Below are 17712 nucleotides of genomic sequence, written 5' to 3'. Positions count from 1 at the left end.
GATTGTTCGTCGTTTTATAACGTCCAGTCATCAATTTAGTTAGGGTATCGTTTATGAAACGGCAAATATAGGACGAAAAAATTTATTAATGATATTATTTATGAAGATATAACGAACGTTATAATTAGAATATTTAAAAAATAGAATGTAATTTATGGGCAAGAGCAGGAATCCTTGAAGGTTTAGTGTGTGTGTGTGTGTGTGTGTGTGTTTCTACGTATATATGTTTAAATCAAACAGAAACTATGATACGATTTCAACTAGTAGTCAAATAAAACTGTTTTAATTTCTCTGGGATTTACATAACGGCTGTTTTCTCTTCAACTTCACAAGTGCGGTGATTATAGTGCAGTTACGTAACATTCGACAGAACTGCTTAAGCATCTCGACGTTTAGAGATGTGATGTAACAGGATACATAATTAAATTCATTTTTTAAATTTCTGATAGTTTTATTCTCTCTGTTTTTGTGTTCTCTCTTACATTCTTATCGGTTAATTTTTAATTTTTATATTTGAAAAATAATAAAACTTCATTTAGGTTTTGAAATATATAGAGTCAGTTAACCGTATTTTTGCAAGCAATCCATTAATTTGTGAAAGTGTACCAAAGTGTTGTAATTTGTATAATGAACAAGTCATTTTGCTTACAAACTTTGCAAAAATTATCCAATAAAATATTTGAATAAGACAGAAAAGGCTCTTCAATGATTAACCGACATTTGAGCCATCCTGTATTCATCTCATTCGTTTTCTGCGTAATTTACACGGATAAAAATTTCGTTATAACATATTAAAAAGTAATTTATTTATTTTAATACTTCGATTACAATGTAGTAAATTAGTATTTTAATGATCGTTAGTTATTTACATATAGCAATCACTTACAGTGCAGTAAGTATTGCATATAAATATATAATGATTAATCGCTTACCGATTTTAATATAATCACAATAATAAATCGTATAATTCAGAAAACAAGTTCTACAACGAGTAAATTTAACATAAAATCAACGTTTGTTCATTAATTTATTAAAAATTCTAACATTTAATATTTTTATCTATTTACTATACAGTATAGTAAACAAGTTTTGCATAATTTCTGCAAAAACTAATTTTGCCTTTTTTCTTAAATCTAAGATTGATATAAAAACGCAGCGTGACTAATTTATATACATGTGTATACATTTCAAATTAACTAAAATAATAATTTTTCTTTTAAATTATGAAATTAATTAATGATGTAACGGTTTTGGAAGATTTTCAGTTGTTGTTATATTTATTTATTTATTTTTTCTTGTTTCCATTTTTACTTTGTTAAATATGCAAAACATCGAAACAAAGAAAAGTAAATATAGAATAGCAACGAAAATTCTCACATAAACAGATATAAACGTCTTGATTATCATACATCAAACCTTCAGAAAATAAAAATTATAACTAAAAAATTACCATAATTAAACCACTGCATTTAATAGAATTAAATATTATTTAAAACTTTTTTAAAAGGAAAGTATTAATAGCTGAATTTGATATATTAATGTACCGTACACCAGATACTATCTTCAATGTACTAATGTATTTAATGATTATCACATGAAATCTATTTAAAAAAATAAAAAATTATAATTAGATAAAACGGTAAAAAAAATTATACTCAGTTTATAATTAAATCACTACGTTTAATGGAATTAAATACATTTAATATTTTTGAAAAAAAAAATAATTGTTATTACGCTGAATCCTGTATACAAGATTCAGTGAAGCATTGGGATTGAATAAATATATTAGTTCATTGAATCTTTGAAGTGAGAAAAATCAAAATTAATCGCGATTTTTTTAAATTTTGAAGAAACTCAATTTAATTTAATATCGTTAAAACCTATCAAAATCGCGGATGGATTGTATTTCTTTGGATAGAAAACGCAAACGAATTAAAAGACATACATACAGACTTACTGTTGTGTAATACAGATAAATTGCTTTATTCTAATAATATTATATATAAAAATTTTTGTTTTAAAGACATTTGCATACGAAAGACAATAATACTTGCAGCACGTTTGTCTTATTCATAACTCCATCCGGGATAAACGTTGTACTCATTTCAACAATTCAAAAAACGTACATTATGCAAAAATACATTAGCCTGATCCGTTTATTAATGGTTATGACAGTAAAGCATCGTCGTCGTTAATATAAAGTGCGAGTGCAGGGTAAACATTGATTTGAATGGCAGGTTTCGAAACGAAATCGTGACTTCTAACCATTAGTGATCGTGTTTTATAACGGAAACATTTCCAAGCTTAAGATTACATTTAAAACAATTTAAACGCTTTCTGAAAGCTCTTTCTACTATTTGATTTTTTAAAATCCAAGTACCACTATCCGGTTTTTTACTTAGTATCGAGTGGCGTTTTTTAAATAAAAAACACAAACATTCGCTTTAATTCATGGCCAAATATTACACAAATTATTTTAATGAACTAAATAATGTGTATATAAAAATTTCATATAAGAAGAGAATTTGGTGGACCAAACATTAATTTACCAATCGTTTAACGTGGGGAATCTTATTAAATTATTATTATTAAGTTCAAGATTTCTCTACCTTTCTTGGGAACCCCTGAATTATAGACGTTGTGTAAAAATGCTAATGGGCGAATTTTAAAACATACATACAAACATTCTTTCATATTATATAAAGAAATTTATAAAATTAGATTTAATTCGCCGACCTCCATTTTATATTGATACAGAATATGAATAAATTCCGAATAGGATGAAATAAATAACCGAATATTTTATTACACCTAAATCAAACTCTGTTTTACTTTATTAAAATTTAAAGATATATCAGTTATTATTATATTTTTAAATATAATAAAAGTACATTTTTGTTCGCCGACCTCAAATGACCTCTAGTAACTTATCGACTCCTTCCATTGACCTCTCGAGTGTCTGTAGGGACCACATTAGAATTCCTGATTTAACTCATTAAAAATAAAATTTTAAATGATTATATACACACAAATTAATATGTCTTAAAGTTACTGAAACTTCTCTTTATAAAATATAGCATAGATATATAAAAGTATATAAAGCTTAATATAAATTTATATTCCATCGAAAAAAAAAAATTAGATATTTCTGTACGATTTTACGCTTAAATAATTTTCTCTCTCGAAAATTTCGATCGTCGAATTGAAAAAAAAAAGTATATTTTATAGAGTATTTTTTCTTATCCTCATTCAAAAATTGATATAAATGATTTTTCCGTGAACAAATTCGCGTTACAAATGATTTTCCAATAATTAAACGTATTCCATTAGTAAAATTTTTGCTATGGATTCTCTAATCGAGAAAACGATAACATTGTCGTAAGATGCTTCGAGATGAATTTATGGTTGGTTATTTTCCGTCCGATGTTCGATAACCGTGTGTTCTACTTAACGACGCGCCATTTTTAGAGCACCTAGAGTAGTGGCACGTTTCGAGATTATGCCAAGCATCTGCTGATTGAAATCATCTCTGCACGAGTGAAGATGAGAAGAGGAAAAAAAAAAATGTATTAACCTTCACAAAAACGTAATCTGTCGTTTAAAAATGCATAAAAATTCGCCTTGTTTTCGTTTATATTAATATGATTTCATTTGATTAATTCTGTTTATAACAAGACGACAAAAAATGAGTTTTTAAAATTCTAAAAATGTGGAAGAATTCGCTTCAACTCGTGGATTTCACTTGGAATTTGTGTCAAATGACCTTTATTTTAAAGTTATTGTAAAAGCCTTAAACTTATTAGACAATTACTTTGAATTATATTTACTCCTATCCAGTAGCGTATCCAAATATCATCATAAGAGAGCATAGGGAATAGGTCTTACATAATTATTTTTGTGAATAAGTCTAAAAGTGTATGCATACATAGCGAATATATTTCAGGAAAAAAGCTTTTTTGATTTTATTTTACTTATTTATTTTTCATTTATGGTTAAGGAGCATATGCTTCTTTTGCCCTCTCCTATATTTAGAATTATATTTCTAATAGTGCCTTTCCCTACACATTTAGAATTATATAAAAGTAAATCGGACAAAAACAGACATTTAAAGTGTTTTGTTGCAAAGAATGGTATACAAATTATTATTATTATGATTATTACTATTAAAATATTACAAGTATCAGAAAAATATTTTCTGTGATGAATAATCAAAGAATTGGCAATTCTTCCGTATAAACAATTCAAAAATTCAGTATTTAAAAATTTCCTAAATATTTTTTATACTGAATAATCAGTATTATCTACGAAATTTTAATAATAAAATTTAAATTAATTTGTATGTCTTTCCTTGATACAATTCTACTATCAAACGTGATTTTTGATAATAGAGACCAATAGGAAGTTGTCTGCTATATCTTGTTTATTTTGCATAAACACTACTATTTATTTTACTTTACTTTTTTTTGTTTACATTTAAAAAAAATTCATGCTTTATACTTTTTTAAAGTGCAGTTATCTTGTCACCGTTTTTAACAATAAATTTCTTGTTTATATAACTTGAACAAGATCGAAAGTAATAAAAAAAAACTGTTTTCTGTATGCCATATAAATTCACATTAACAGAGTGAATAGCACACGTTACAATGGGAAAGAGGTCAGGGACGTTTCGGTTTGTACCGCGAGAGAATCACGTGTTGGCCAAATGCTCTTACGAAAGACAATTTTAGTCTCGACATCTGTTCCTCAACTGATAACGTTTATCCGACTTTGCTGCCCGGATGAACTAAGATGTTGCTTACAAGATAGATGAAGCAAATCGTCGGTATGCTCTGATCCGTGTATTTATCACCGAAAGTACATTTCAAAACGTTAGAAAACGATATCCGAATTCACCTATTCGATGCAGAAAACGCGTAATTAATAAGTTTAAAATGAAAAAAAAACAAAAAAACAAAAATTATCTCTAGCGGTAAATCTAGGGTAAGTATCATCTTTTCCAACAAGAAAAGGTGCATTTATCAGTCTGACATTGTGATCGCTTTTCCAATACTAGAGGTGCCACCATCTGTCATAGTTTTGGCGACTCCAGAGAAATCTCTTTGGTCTGGTCGATCTGAACTCTTGCATGTTCGAGTGTGGTTGGATTTCCTTTTAAGTTATCAACGATCAGTCGATGGCCGTTTCACCCGAAAAGCCTTTTTTAGGCTCTATTTAAAAGCAGTCAGCATAAAACTTTGATAGATAGCTTGCCAGATTATTAAGCCATGCAAAGTTCTGTTAAAAGTGGAGTTTAAAAACTTTTCTTTCAGGAGTGAAAAAATAATATCAGGCAATATCCATAAAGCAGGAGATAGATGGAGAATAATCATTAATGATTATTCATTTTACAGCTGCTAAGGGTTTTTAAGTTCGAGAAAAATACATAATCGTAAATTTTTAATGGGTTAAAAACGTTCCTTTTCGCTTCTAGTTTTTGCCAGAAATCATTTCTACATGAGCAATTATCCATTTAGTTGGGATTTCTATTATTTTTCTTCTTCTAAACATTTCCAAAAATTTTTCTAAAAGGACACAATAAAGACTCCGGATAAAAGGTACAATACAACAAATAAATCGATCGAACGCCCGGTGGACTAGCAACTTCCTTATTTTTCAAAGAACCAGGAAACTTTAAAAGTCTTCTTCTATGGTATTTTGCTGCTTCGAAGATTCTTCTTTAAAAATCTACACAGCCAACAATTGGAAGAAAACTCGAGAATTAGGACAAATTACAGAAAAAAAAGAAAACATAATCGAAAGAACAGGATTTTTGATGAATATCTCTAGTCCGTAGTATTAAATTCGCGCCGTCCCCCGTTCGAAAATTGGCTCTTTGCTATATGTTTCGCCGTGGAATTTTTCTCTTCAAAGACAAATTATCATAATTGAAATTAATGTTAAAAGTCGTTCTGAATCGTTAGAAAATAACCGTAGAGGCATTTCTCACTGACACGAACAAAGTCAGTTTTCCCAACTCCTAACAAAGAATCGTTTTCCTACTCCTTTGATTTATGAGCAGAATCAGTGAAATGAGTAATGATGGCAATTCTGGTGTAAAATTCGTTACAAATGATTAAGAAAATATGTTGTTAAGTGGAATTATTTATTCTTCCTTGGCACGTTATAGGTTTCGATCTTTGATGTTCTGGTCGGTATTAATTCGAAATGATGCAACAACTTTGAATATAGCAAAAGTTTGAGCCTGCATCGAGTAAAATCGAGTAGAAATTCGATGGCGAAGGCAGAAAAGATTTAAATGAAGCAATAGAAGAGTTTTCGATAGGAAAAGCACGGAAGATTACTAAACGCCAGAGAAATAGGTCTATAGCCTATCGAAATGGGAAGGATCAATGCGAGAATAGAATTTCAATTGTTCGATTTGACGTTTCTGTGAATGAAATCTTCTGGCCATTCAGATAGTTTCTTTCTGTAGATAAGTTACGTATAGAGATATAAAGATTTATGACAATAGAATAAAAACTCGCCAGAAATAAGGTTAAAAAGTCTTCTATAGTAATACATATGGAAAGACATGAATATTTACAAGCTTATTAGAATTAAATTGGGTATTAAAAAAAATTAAAATCTCTTTATAAATCAAAAATATTGATAAGTGGGAAGAGGTTTTTACACCTACTAAAACAGCATAATTTATGTCTGAACAATTAATCCAAAACACGCTCCAACATCCTACGCAAACCTACGTAACAGCTCACTCACCATACTTGAAACTTTCTCTACACAAATTGATAACGTAATAAATTCGCAGATTATTGGAATATTTATTAAACCATCACATGATGGATACTGTTTACGAATCTAAATAGCATGCGAGTCACGTTGCCATCTGACAAGGTCAGAATTAACTAATTCACTTCCCGGTCTAAATCTATTAATTTCTCTCAATAGAGATGCACTCTTCCATAATATAAACTTCAAAATATCATTTTAATAAGTATAGATCTTTTATATGGTTTATATTAGAAGTTTATCACTCGAGTAAGTAGCCGAGTATTAGAACTAACAGAAGGAAAGTGGGGAGTATATACAAACACGCCATTGTATAGGCCAGTCACGTTTTGTTAAGGCGACATTTAGTGATGTGAATGAAATTGGTGTCTACGCTCACGTTATCGATGTATTTCCTATCGCGATTATTCAATTGAAAGCATCATATTTTCGCCAGGCACTCCAATTTCTTGAGAGGAACGAAAAAAAATTTGATGATGACAAGCGAATGATGTATGAAACGATGGGACTCAAACGACAAGAAATGTAACAAACAAAATGTTTGCTAGTTACGATACAGTTGTGTGTAAACTGAATTTTATAAATAGAATATATCAATCACGAGAAGTTACGTAAAAAAATAAATAAATAATGTAACAATGAGCATAGATAAGAGTACTGTCAGACGTATTGGACTTCAAAAATCCAATGATGTAAAGTAGAAAACGACAGTAAAATTTTGATAAATGTATACAAAAATATGGCGATACAAATATAATTTTTAGAAAAATTTTAAATTTTAATGGTATAATGCTCGAACGGGAACTTAAGATTTATTTATTTTATTTTAATACATCATTTAATGTTCAAAAGAATAAGAGTAATTCTTTCCTTAATCAATATAACAATTTTAATTTCTTGTTCATTAAAATAATGAATTAAAATTATTATATTGATTTTGTGCGCCAGAATAAATAGTTTTCTTTTTTAACTACAAAATTGAAGGTAATATGTAGACTAAGTAAAAACAAACGGTGATAAAACATACAATTATTTATTGAAAATTACAATTTGTCAAGAATATACTGTGTATTATAATTGTAACGGTGAAAGTAAAGATTTGAAGAAAAATGTAGTTTAACCAACGAAAACACAGATTTTAAAGAGAAAAATAACAAGGAAAATATAGGTTTTGAGTGGGATATAAAAGACATAAAGAAGTTTACTTTTGAAATAAAAAATAAACATAGGCTTAATATTGGAAATACACTTGAAGAGCTCGGGGCAGTAGCGTATTACGTCACATTTCTTTTAGCTGAAGACATTTACAATTTTTAGAAAATTAAGAATATGATTTATAAGAATTACATTATCATTTTGTAATATCTTCAAAAGATTCAAATTCGAATCTGTACAATTAAAACAAGTATTATTTAAATATTGCAATTTAATAAGATATCATTTACAAAAATAGTAAACTGTGACATAGCATCGTTATTGCCCGAAGCTCTTCAATCAACATAGAAGAATACCAAAATATATAACGTAAAAAAATTAAATTTTCCCAAATAAATACAATAAATGCTTCCGAGAAAGAATTTCAGAAACTTGTTTCACGATATCTAGATTATAAAAAAATAAGTTCTAAACCAAATATTTGAAAAAACAGCACTGATACGTCAAAGAGAAAATACAGTTGGAATATAGGATGCCAATGCCTTTATATAGGACTGAATAACAAAAAGTAGGTCGAAATCAATTTAAAAATCCAACTTTACAACCTCCCAAGACATTAAAAAGAGAAACAAATGCAAATAAAATTATATCTCAGCATTTTATTTACGACTACAATCGTCAGAGACGAATCTGCCTACAATTTCCTGTTCGGTAAATTGGCAAGAAAACTTTCTCTCTCTCCCTCTCGAAAAAAATTACTTTCTGCCTGGCGATGATGTAATAATCTAAAAGTAGGACAGTTTATACCAAATCGATAACAACAATTTATATATTTCTGCATGAAAATGGATGATTTATAGGCACCGTGTAATGCCTTATCGAATTTATGTAAGAATTGCATTTCAATGAATTATTTATTATAAAATTCGACACACCTAACCTGTAGGTGACCCACCGACCTACTAAGCAACCTACGCGATCAAATAAATTATTACAAATCTGGCAACAGTCCTCTTCTGGGAAATGGGATATTATAAGTTACAACAGACTATATGAAAAAAATCTATATAGGGCGTAAACGCCTTCATTAACATGACATCGAAAATGAGTTTTATCAAAGTGTATAGGGTTATAGAAAGAGATATACTCACATTTTACATCGGAAAACAATTCGTTTTGCGTTATGTAAATCCTTAACGTAATATTTAACGCTAGGAAGGGTTAAAAATTATAACATTTGAGAAAAATCCTCCTCCAGGTGTGAAGTGGACACCAGCGTAATCCAGACAGAGTGCGAAGGTGGATGTGACAAACAGGAGTGAACAGGTTTCTAAACAGTCCAATTTGCCATAAACACTATCGAAGGTCGTCAAGGATCTGAACACTAATATTGGGAAGGGGGTTATCTAGTTTTATCGCATTTTTGCTTAGCAATATAAGAGAGCAGTTTCAGAAATAATTAAATAAAAAAATAATCTCAGCAATCGTTTTCTTTCTTATAAATATGTTTTTATTTCAGTTTATCTGGCATTTATTCTTAATAAATTCGACTAGTTATGCGAATACAGGATATACTTATAATAGAAATGAATAGTAGATTACCTTCACGACATTATACAGTTTAAGCAATTTCATTAACTTGGCATCCAAATTATTAACCTGTTCAACTTCCACTACAAGTTATTAATAAGTTTAAATACGTAATAAATATTAAGTACAAAGTACAAATTATAAAACAGATAAGATGTTTATATATTTTCAATAGGAAACTGGATTAAATTTTGGCATTATACTACCCCATATAAGAATTCAGAACACGTTCTATTAAACGCTAATTCCTTAAAAAAAAAATACTAAATAAAATTCCGCTAAAATTAAATTTTCTACAAATAATTTTTTATTCAATTATATAATCATTTATAATGCCAGCAACGAAATGAACTGTATTTAGTACAGCGCTTTTAAATAAGATAGAAAGTTATTTTAGTTTTGTATAAAGAAAGAATTGCGAGTTTAAAAGAACAAACAGTATCTGTTAATAAACAAAATTGAATCTATCAGTCAGATATCTGACATTTTTAGGAGGGCAGTAATTGCATTCTGCAAAGATGTAACGCGACAAGGAGTGTTGCGTACATAAATCACTCGATTTCCTGGACAGGATGTTACCATTTCTCACCTTTTTTACAATTCATACGCAGTTTTAAACGAGAATAACTGAAATCTTTGGAGAATAAAGTAATGAAATCATTCAACATTAAATTTATATTTAATTCTTCGGAAATATTTTTTAAAATATTCGAGTTGATTAAAATAAACAGGTGTAATTTTTAACGTTGGCGAACGTTTTATAATCAAAACAATGAATAGGAAGGGAGAAAAAAAATAGAAAAAAGAAAAATAAATTTTATGTATAGGCGTGAGATTTATTTTTAACGAGTTTCGTCGAATGTTTAAAAATAAGTCTGACTTCAATCATTGTGGTTTTTCTTCATTGAAGTAAGATGAATCTTTTGAGAATGATTCGTTCGGAACTGAATAATCTTGTAGATACCCAGCACTTTTCTACAAAAATCGATAACTTCGAAATTCAAATATTACAAGCTGAAAGACTCGCATATGTATCGTTAATCTTAAAAGACAATATTCTACTAAACTGTAGCAATAATAATAAATGTGAAGTGGTAAGATGGACGTATTTTAACAGTACAAAAATGTTAAATTTTGTGAGCCAAAAATTCCGAGTTTAACCGCGTGTGAGAAAAACTAACGTTTCACATATAAATAGCTTTTATAAATCTGAAACTGGAAATATTTACTTATTTCTAGCCAAAATTTGAGCATATTTTACCTATCTTTTTTTAAATTCTTATACAGTTGTTTGTTCATTTAAGCATTAATTCAATATAATTCTACATAAGCATTCGTAGAAAATTATTTGTAAATATTTATACATGAAACTTGTATAGTTTGTTAGTTACTTTATTGTTTTTTTGGCACAGGACCCTATTAGGATAAATTGTATCGAGCCTCTATAAAAACATTAATAAGTAAATATACAACAAATAAACACAGAGAAGGTAAAAATAAACTGGACAGAATAATGACGAACAGGATACAAATACATGCAATATACAAGTATATGAGATTTGTACAGTCATTCTACTAGAGGAACTAGTAATAGTAAAGGTGGTGTGTGTTGATTATCACATAATTCACACAAATCATTGGAAGAATAAATAATTACAAATATGCACTTTATGCATAAAATATTACATATACATAAAGTTACATATTATATAACCGCATTACAGTGAAATTGTATATCTATTATAAGCAACTTCATTAAGACTGGAAAATGAAATTCACTAATGATTATCCAAGTAATTATTTGTAGATAATATTCACCATCTTAACGCATAAATCTTCATATATTAATAGAAAAATGTCATTAAAAATTCAATGATTAAAAATTTAAAAAGAAAAAGAATTTTAAGTATTTTGAATTAAACAATATCTAATCAGTTATGACAACAATTCTATAATTGTCACACTTTATTATAAGTATGCAGATGTATAATAATAATATTGATAGGAATAAGTCATCGTTTATTATAAACTTCATAATGAATTATTAAAAATTTAAATATGTACATGTTGTCAATATGTAAATCTAAACAACGAAATGAAAACATTTCTATAATAAGTCAATAAGAAAAATTCTTTTAATATCAAGCAAGGAAAAATGTAAGCAAAAACTTTCATTTTTTAAATTTCACACCAAATTTATCTTTTTGTAATTATAACTATCCATTTCGTCTAATATAGATATCAATCTCATCATAATGTTCTCAAACTGATGATAAATTCCACTTTCTCTTTTTATGATTCAATTTAGATATTGGCATCCATAATTAAATTCTCCATTCCGATTAAATGCTTTGTAATTTATATCATTTTTTTAAATGTAAAAAAAATGAAGTCATACATTTATCAATTTTAAAAACAGGAAGAGGTATTTATAACAGGATTTCGGATTTTTCTGAAGTTAATTCTTTGAAATTCATCTGTTCTTTTCTATCGTTGCATCAATTACTTATGCTTCTACGATTTCGATAAAATTAATTTTTCATTTGGGAATTATTCTCAGACTGCTACTTTTTTCCATTTAAAGCATTAAATTATGCTGATCTCGCTGTTGTTTCCCCCTTCTACATTTTAATAAATTGCCAAGGGAGGGGAAAAATTGATTTCTGAATTTAAAAAATGATATATATATTTTTTAGAAAAATAAGTTAACTTCTAAAATTCTTCGAAACAAACGTGCAAAACCATACAAGAGAGACTTAAGTTTACGAAGTAGCGTGATAATGGTTTTTCGTGTGGTCGGATTTCGTGTGAATCGCGCCGATGTTCAAAATTAGAACAAACAAACCCGTTCTCGATCGATACTCTTCTTCGGCTGAGTAATACACATAAAATTAAATACAAATATCAACGAATAGTGCGTTGATTTTCGATAGAAAACATTAGCTACACGATAAAAATTATTTTTATTTTATTTATTTATTTTTTTTTTTTTTTGCACGCAAGGGGTAAAGAATCTCATTGTAATGAATATGGCGACGGGTTACAGATTTAAACATTTCCTTAATGAACTGCTTAACGTATAAGAAAAAAAAATTTGAAGCTTATGAGAAAGTTAGTCAAACGGTATGTATAAAAAAACAAAAGATACGATTAATTTCTTCACATAGTAATTAATAGGACAAGGATTAAACTGGAAAAACGTGAATTTTTGAATAATTAACAAAAAAAAATAAAAAATTTACAAAAGACATTAGAATGGATTGTAATTAACATTCGAGTTCCTCTTGTGTCTTTTATTACGGATTCTCACGAAAAAAGAACAGAAACCTGGTCTTATCGTCATATAAGGAACGTTATCTGAATTTAATGATGAAATATTATACTTTAGAAGTCATTTCGGACCCGCTTTCGCTTACAAAAAAGTTCAAAGTTGAAAGAAACGTATGATAAGTGGCTTCACGGAAGCAGATATCAATGATTTGCTGCTATAGTTTGAGTACTATTATATTTCATTATAACTCGAGTAATTTAATATTATGTAAACTGGGTCATATACAGCTAATAATGAGGATCTGAACTTTAATTTGTTGCAATTTATAGAACATAATTTTTTTTTTTTTTTTAAGAGACTGAAGTTCGTATCAATGTAATTCATAATTAAAGAGAGAAATCATTCAAAATCATAAATAACCCAGACGGTGCTATTATATATTTAAAAAAAGTTAGGATAATTTAGAACGTGTAGCATTCCAAGAGAATAAGAGAAAGCTTTGCCATTAACATAGGGGAGAAAAAAAAAAGGTTTTTTTTCCCTTGTAGCCATAAATATTCAATGGCACTTCTATTTTCCAATTAACCTGCTTTAACTATCACATTTCTCTTTATGTCTAAAAATACTTTTTGTGTTTCTAAATCAAGTTAATTTAATATTCTAATCCTATTTATATAGTATGCTAATAACTTTTGTCAAATTAGTTATCACTATCTAAATTGTAAAAATAATTTTATAGTTAATTCAATTCATTTAAATTTATTCCTTTTTAATTCTAATTAAAGTGTATAAATGTTTATAAATATTATAAACATCCGCGTAAACTATATATTGGTATTACGTTTTCTTCTTGATTTTATGTTTATTAATGTTTAAAAATTCTTCTCAACTCTCTAACCGTATATTTCTCTACAAACATTCAGTTTATCCAGTTAAAATTTAATTAAAAAAGAATAGTTTTATCCTCTTTTATATTAGATCGTTAAAGCTAGAAGAGAAACTTTCTACGTTCAGTAATTTCCTTGGTAATTTATGCATAAAATTCAAAAAAACTGCTTACTACAGAAATACTGATTCTTATCTTTAAAAAAAAGAAGGAAAGTAAGAAAAATAATTCGTTTATTTATATTCCCCTACCAATAAAAATTTAAATTTTTCAATCATAAATTACTGGCTTTTGACTTAAAATGTTATTTAACCTTTTCCTTAGCAAAAGCTTATTGTCCTTTATTCTTCTATTCAACTTTGTCTTAGATAAATCAACTTATATTAGCATGAAGTAATATTTATAAAAGTAATTTCTGTTTAATTAGTTATTTTAGGCAAAAAGTTCCATTTTATTATATTTTTTTATAGAAAATTAAACGCATCGTTCAAATTTTCAATTTTATTTTCCAACAGTTAAATTACATTATCTGTAAAATATGCAATAAAATACCTAGAAAAATTGATTATAAATTCATAGCATCAGTAAGCAAGATAAATATCAATTAAGTCCTCTCTAACAACCTGCCTTAATTTCTCTCATCTTCAGCAATAAACAAGTGTTTATGATTTATGAGAATGTCTGCCTTTAACATTACATAACAAGAAAAATTACTACAAATGGCTGACAAAAAATATTCCCTTGATATCATTCAACATATAAAATGTTTTTTCTCCATCCTCCTTTAATAATAATACTGATAAATTATGCACTTCCGATAAGAATCTTATGACTTTTTTTTAATTGAATAAACTGTTTATAATAAAATAGGATTAAAAATTAGGTCAAAATCTTAATTATTAAATTTAATTCATTAATTTTATGTTAAGTATTAAGCAAACATAGAATATTCTCTCAGACGAGGATAAAAGATATTTACTGATGATTATACTTGTAATTTAAATAAAAATGTAATGATAACTTATTTTTAAAAAACGATACAGGAAAACGAATGTCAATTTATTAGTTTTAAACTTCAATTTCTCTAAAATAAAATTAAAATATTAGCAATTTTTTACATAATCTTTCTCGTAAGGAATCTAATGCTGTAACATCGTGTAATTTTGAGCAAACCAAAACTTTGTGTAAAATACCGAAAACCTAATTGGGCTGCAATTTGAAAAAATTGTAGACCTATAAATTCCAACTGTCGTCCGTCCTTCCTTAACCTCGAGAGCAGAGTTAGATAAATGAAAGTCAGAACAAAATATAGAAAGCTTAGGAGCAGGAGGCCCCGATTAACTATACACGAACTTCCGATACAAATCGGAAGTTACGTTATTTCAATTCAAAAATTTCCTCCTGAAAAAAGTTAGATAATGACCGGCATGACTATCGTTAAAGAGAAAGTATGACGTACAGAAGCAAGACACTACTAATTTGAGGTATATACCGTATTTTAAGGAACATACCGTATTTTACGGACTATAAGACGCACCTGAATTTTGGAAGCAATTTTTCGAAGAAAAAAGTGCGTCTTATAGTCCGTAAAATACGGTATATTTTAATATTAAAATTTAATATTAATATTAAAAAATTATTTAAAATATGATTAAAAATTGCAGCCCAAGATTGTGACGATGTCAAAATAAATAATTGCTCGTAAACTTTATATATTTGTTAAAGTTTAATCCAATGAATTCAATAATAAGAGTTTAAAATGATACAGAACAGAACTGGCATATTAATATTTATACTGCTATCTTTCGATTACCAGTATCAAATTAGGCATAAAGAACAATACAATTGGCACAACGATTATTCTTACTTACTATATGTTCATAATTTCATATCTGATTTTTCAAAAATAGTTTCTGACTTTATAAAATTACATTTTTCACACTTCCTATATAGAAGATTCAAATTAATGTTCAGTTTTTATTAACTTTCAATCAGCTAGCTTTTTTAAAACAATTTCAATCAAAATTTCAAGTGCTGGTATCTATATAATATTCAGCATTTGCATTATTATGATTTATCATAGTGACATTATTGTAGTGAAAAACGAATTCAACAGCTACGAAATTTCTAAATTCACTTTTTTTAAATTCAGGTTATAAATTATTTATATGGGTTTTTAGATCATTTAACCTGTAAATCTAAATAAATATTGTAGTTAAATAAACACTAAACTTTAAAAATGATCAAATTTAACAAATTTTAAACAAATTAATTTACTAAATATTAAAATTATAATTTTAAAACATGAAGTTAATCACAATTTAAATTTAAAAAATTTTAAAAAATAATTTCTTCAATAATCTTTTTATAGTATATTAGCAAATAATAAGCCTATTAATGATAATCTTCAGCTAGAACAACAGATTTTTTTTTAACCGTTTACTTTATTAAAAAATCAAAAACAAATTACCTAAAACATAAATTATTAAAACTACTTTAATCATATTAAATTACATAAAGCTATGTAAATAGCTTTCGCCTTGTATACTCTATTATAAAAATTTATTCCTACACACATTAAACTATATAAGAATTCTGTAATAAATTCAGTTCAATTGCTGGAATTATTTATAGTAAATTCCGAATTAATTTAAATAAAAATGTATAATAAATATTAACTGAAGGACAAACTAATTAAACATCTTTAAAACTTAATAAAAATCATCAAAAAATGGCTTTAAAAAGTTGCGGTTAAAAATATTCTTCATTAAAATCTCCTCCAAAAAAGCTAATCATTCCATCGAATTTTAAAATAATAATAATAATAATAATAATAAAAAGAAAAATTGGAACAACATAAATTCTTCAGCACGCAACAGAAAGTATGACCTGCTTAAGCCAGGTGACACCGTCTTGTCAACAGAATCCGACTCGTGATTAATAAAAAAAAAAAGAAAAGGGTGGACGGTAACATATATGTCGTCTATCTACCCCGTCACCTTTCTCGTTGCACAAAGTTACAAACAAACAACAAGCCGAAGTATCGACATTCTATCATGCGACAACACACTCGATGTTATCGTGACACTGACATCGAAGGGGGGAGGGGTTAGATCAAACCAAGAATCCACATGGCATAGAAATGTTGGAAACAGTTCAGAAAGTGCAACGGCCCAGGAAATACAATGTAGAATATAAACCGCATTACGAATTCTTCTTCCCCTCTTTTTTTTTCTTTTTTTATGCATAACTGAAAGAACTGGGGGAAAAATCGAAATAGGTTATACTAATTTTAAAATGCTGGAATGTTCTTCTACATAAAATAAAATAGTATCTTAGTACAGTTTCTTTTGTTATAAAACTCATTGATGCGAGATAAGTGGGAAATACGTAATAAATTGATTAGAGCGCTGTCGGAAGCGTTTTTATCAGAAAAGGTCAGATTGCCTTGTTAGTCAATTTATTGACTAAAAACACGACTCTATTTCTAGTAAGGACAATGGTGCGCCGCTGCAGCCATTCTTGCTATCGCGCTGATCAATAGCGGGCATCTGTTCTGTAGTAGTTCCTTGGTATGAAACAGGAAGTGAACACTTTTATGCTGCTTCAATAGACTATAAGGAGTCTTGGTTAAAATGCATTTATATTAATACACTGTTATAAAACTGACTGCCACTGAACGTCAAAAGTCTATTCTTCTATTATAACTTAAATTATTAAAATTATAAAATAAAAATAATTTAGTTTTTTACACATTTAGTACTGTTTACTTTATTTTCTTTATTTTTATTTATTTATTTGAACTTTCGCATTATAGTGGCAAAATATCAATCTCTCTACTGAAGCATTTGTTATACGACTTTAAGAATTTTTACTGTTGACAAATCATTCTATATAAAATTCGATATTACTCTTTTCCTCTTCTTTACCGAATAAGGCCGTAAATAAAATTTGTGACGTTTTTATTTACACCATCGACTATTTAAATGCCTAGTCATAAACTTGCATGAATGAAGAGAAA

The 17712-nt window shown here is 27.8% G+C and overlaps 1 protein-coding gene across 4 annotated transcripts in view; it reads right to left on the bottom strand.

Moving 5' to 3' along the window:
* Nucleotides 1–17712, bottom strand: part of LOC136985179 (talin-2-like) — a 164144-nt gene that overhangs the window by 116668 nt on the left and 29764 nt on the right. Inside the window, exon 1 of one of the 4 annotated variants that reach the window (XM_067282386.1) lies at nt 9096–9419. The exons of the other annotated variants lie outside the window; for them this stretch is intronic. The gene's annotated coding sequence lies outside the window, so the exon portion shown is untranslated. Of the gene's footprint in view, nt 1–9095; nt 9420–17712 lie in introns of those variants that run through there. 4 annotated transcript variants of the gene reach the window in all.

This window comes from Centruroides vittatus, unplaced genomic scaffold, assembly GCF_030686945.1.
Source record: "Centruroides vittatus isolate TY-2023 unplaced genomic scaffold, ASM3068694v2 contig_955, whole genome shotgun sequence".
NCBI classification, from domain to species: domain Eukaryota; kingdom Metazoa; phylum Arthropoda; class Arachnida; order Scorpiones; family Buthidae; genus Centruroides; species Centruroides vittatus.
The sequence above is the reverse complement of the archived record's forward strand: the minus strand, read 5'-3'. Positions and strand labels throughout refer to the sequence as shown.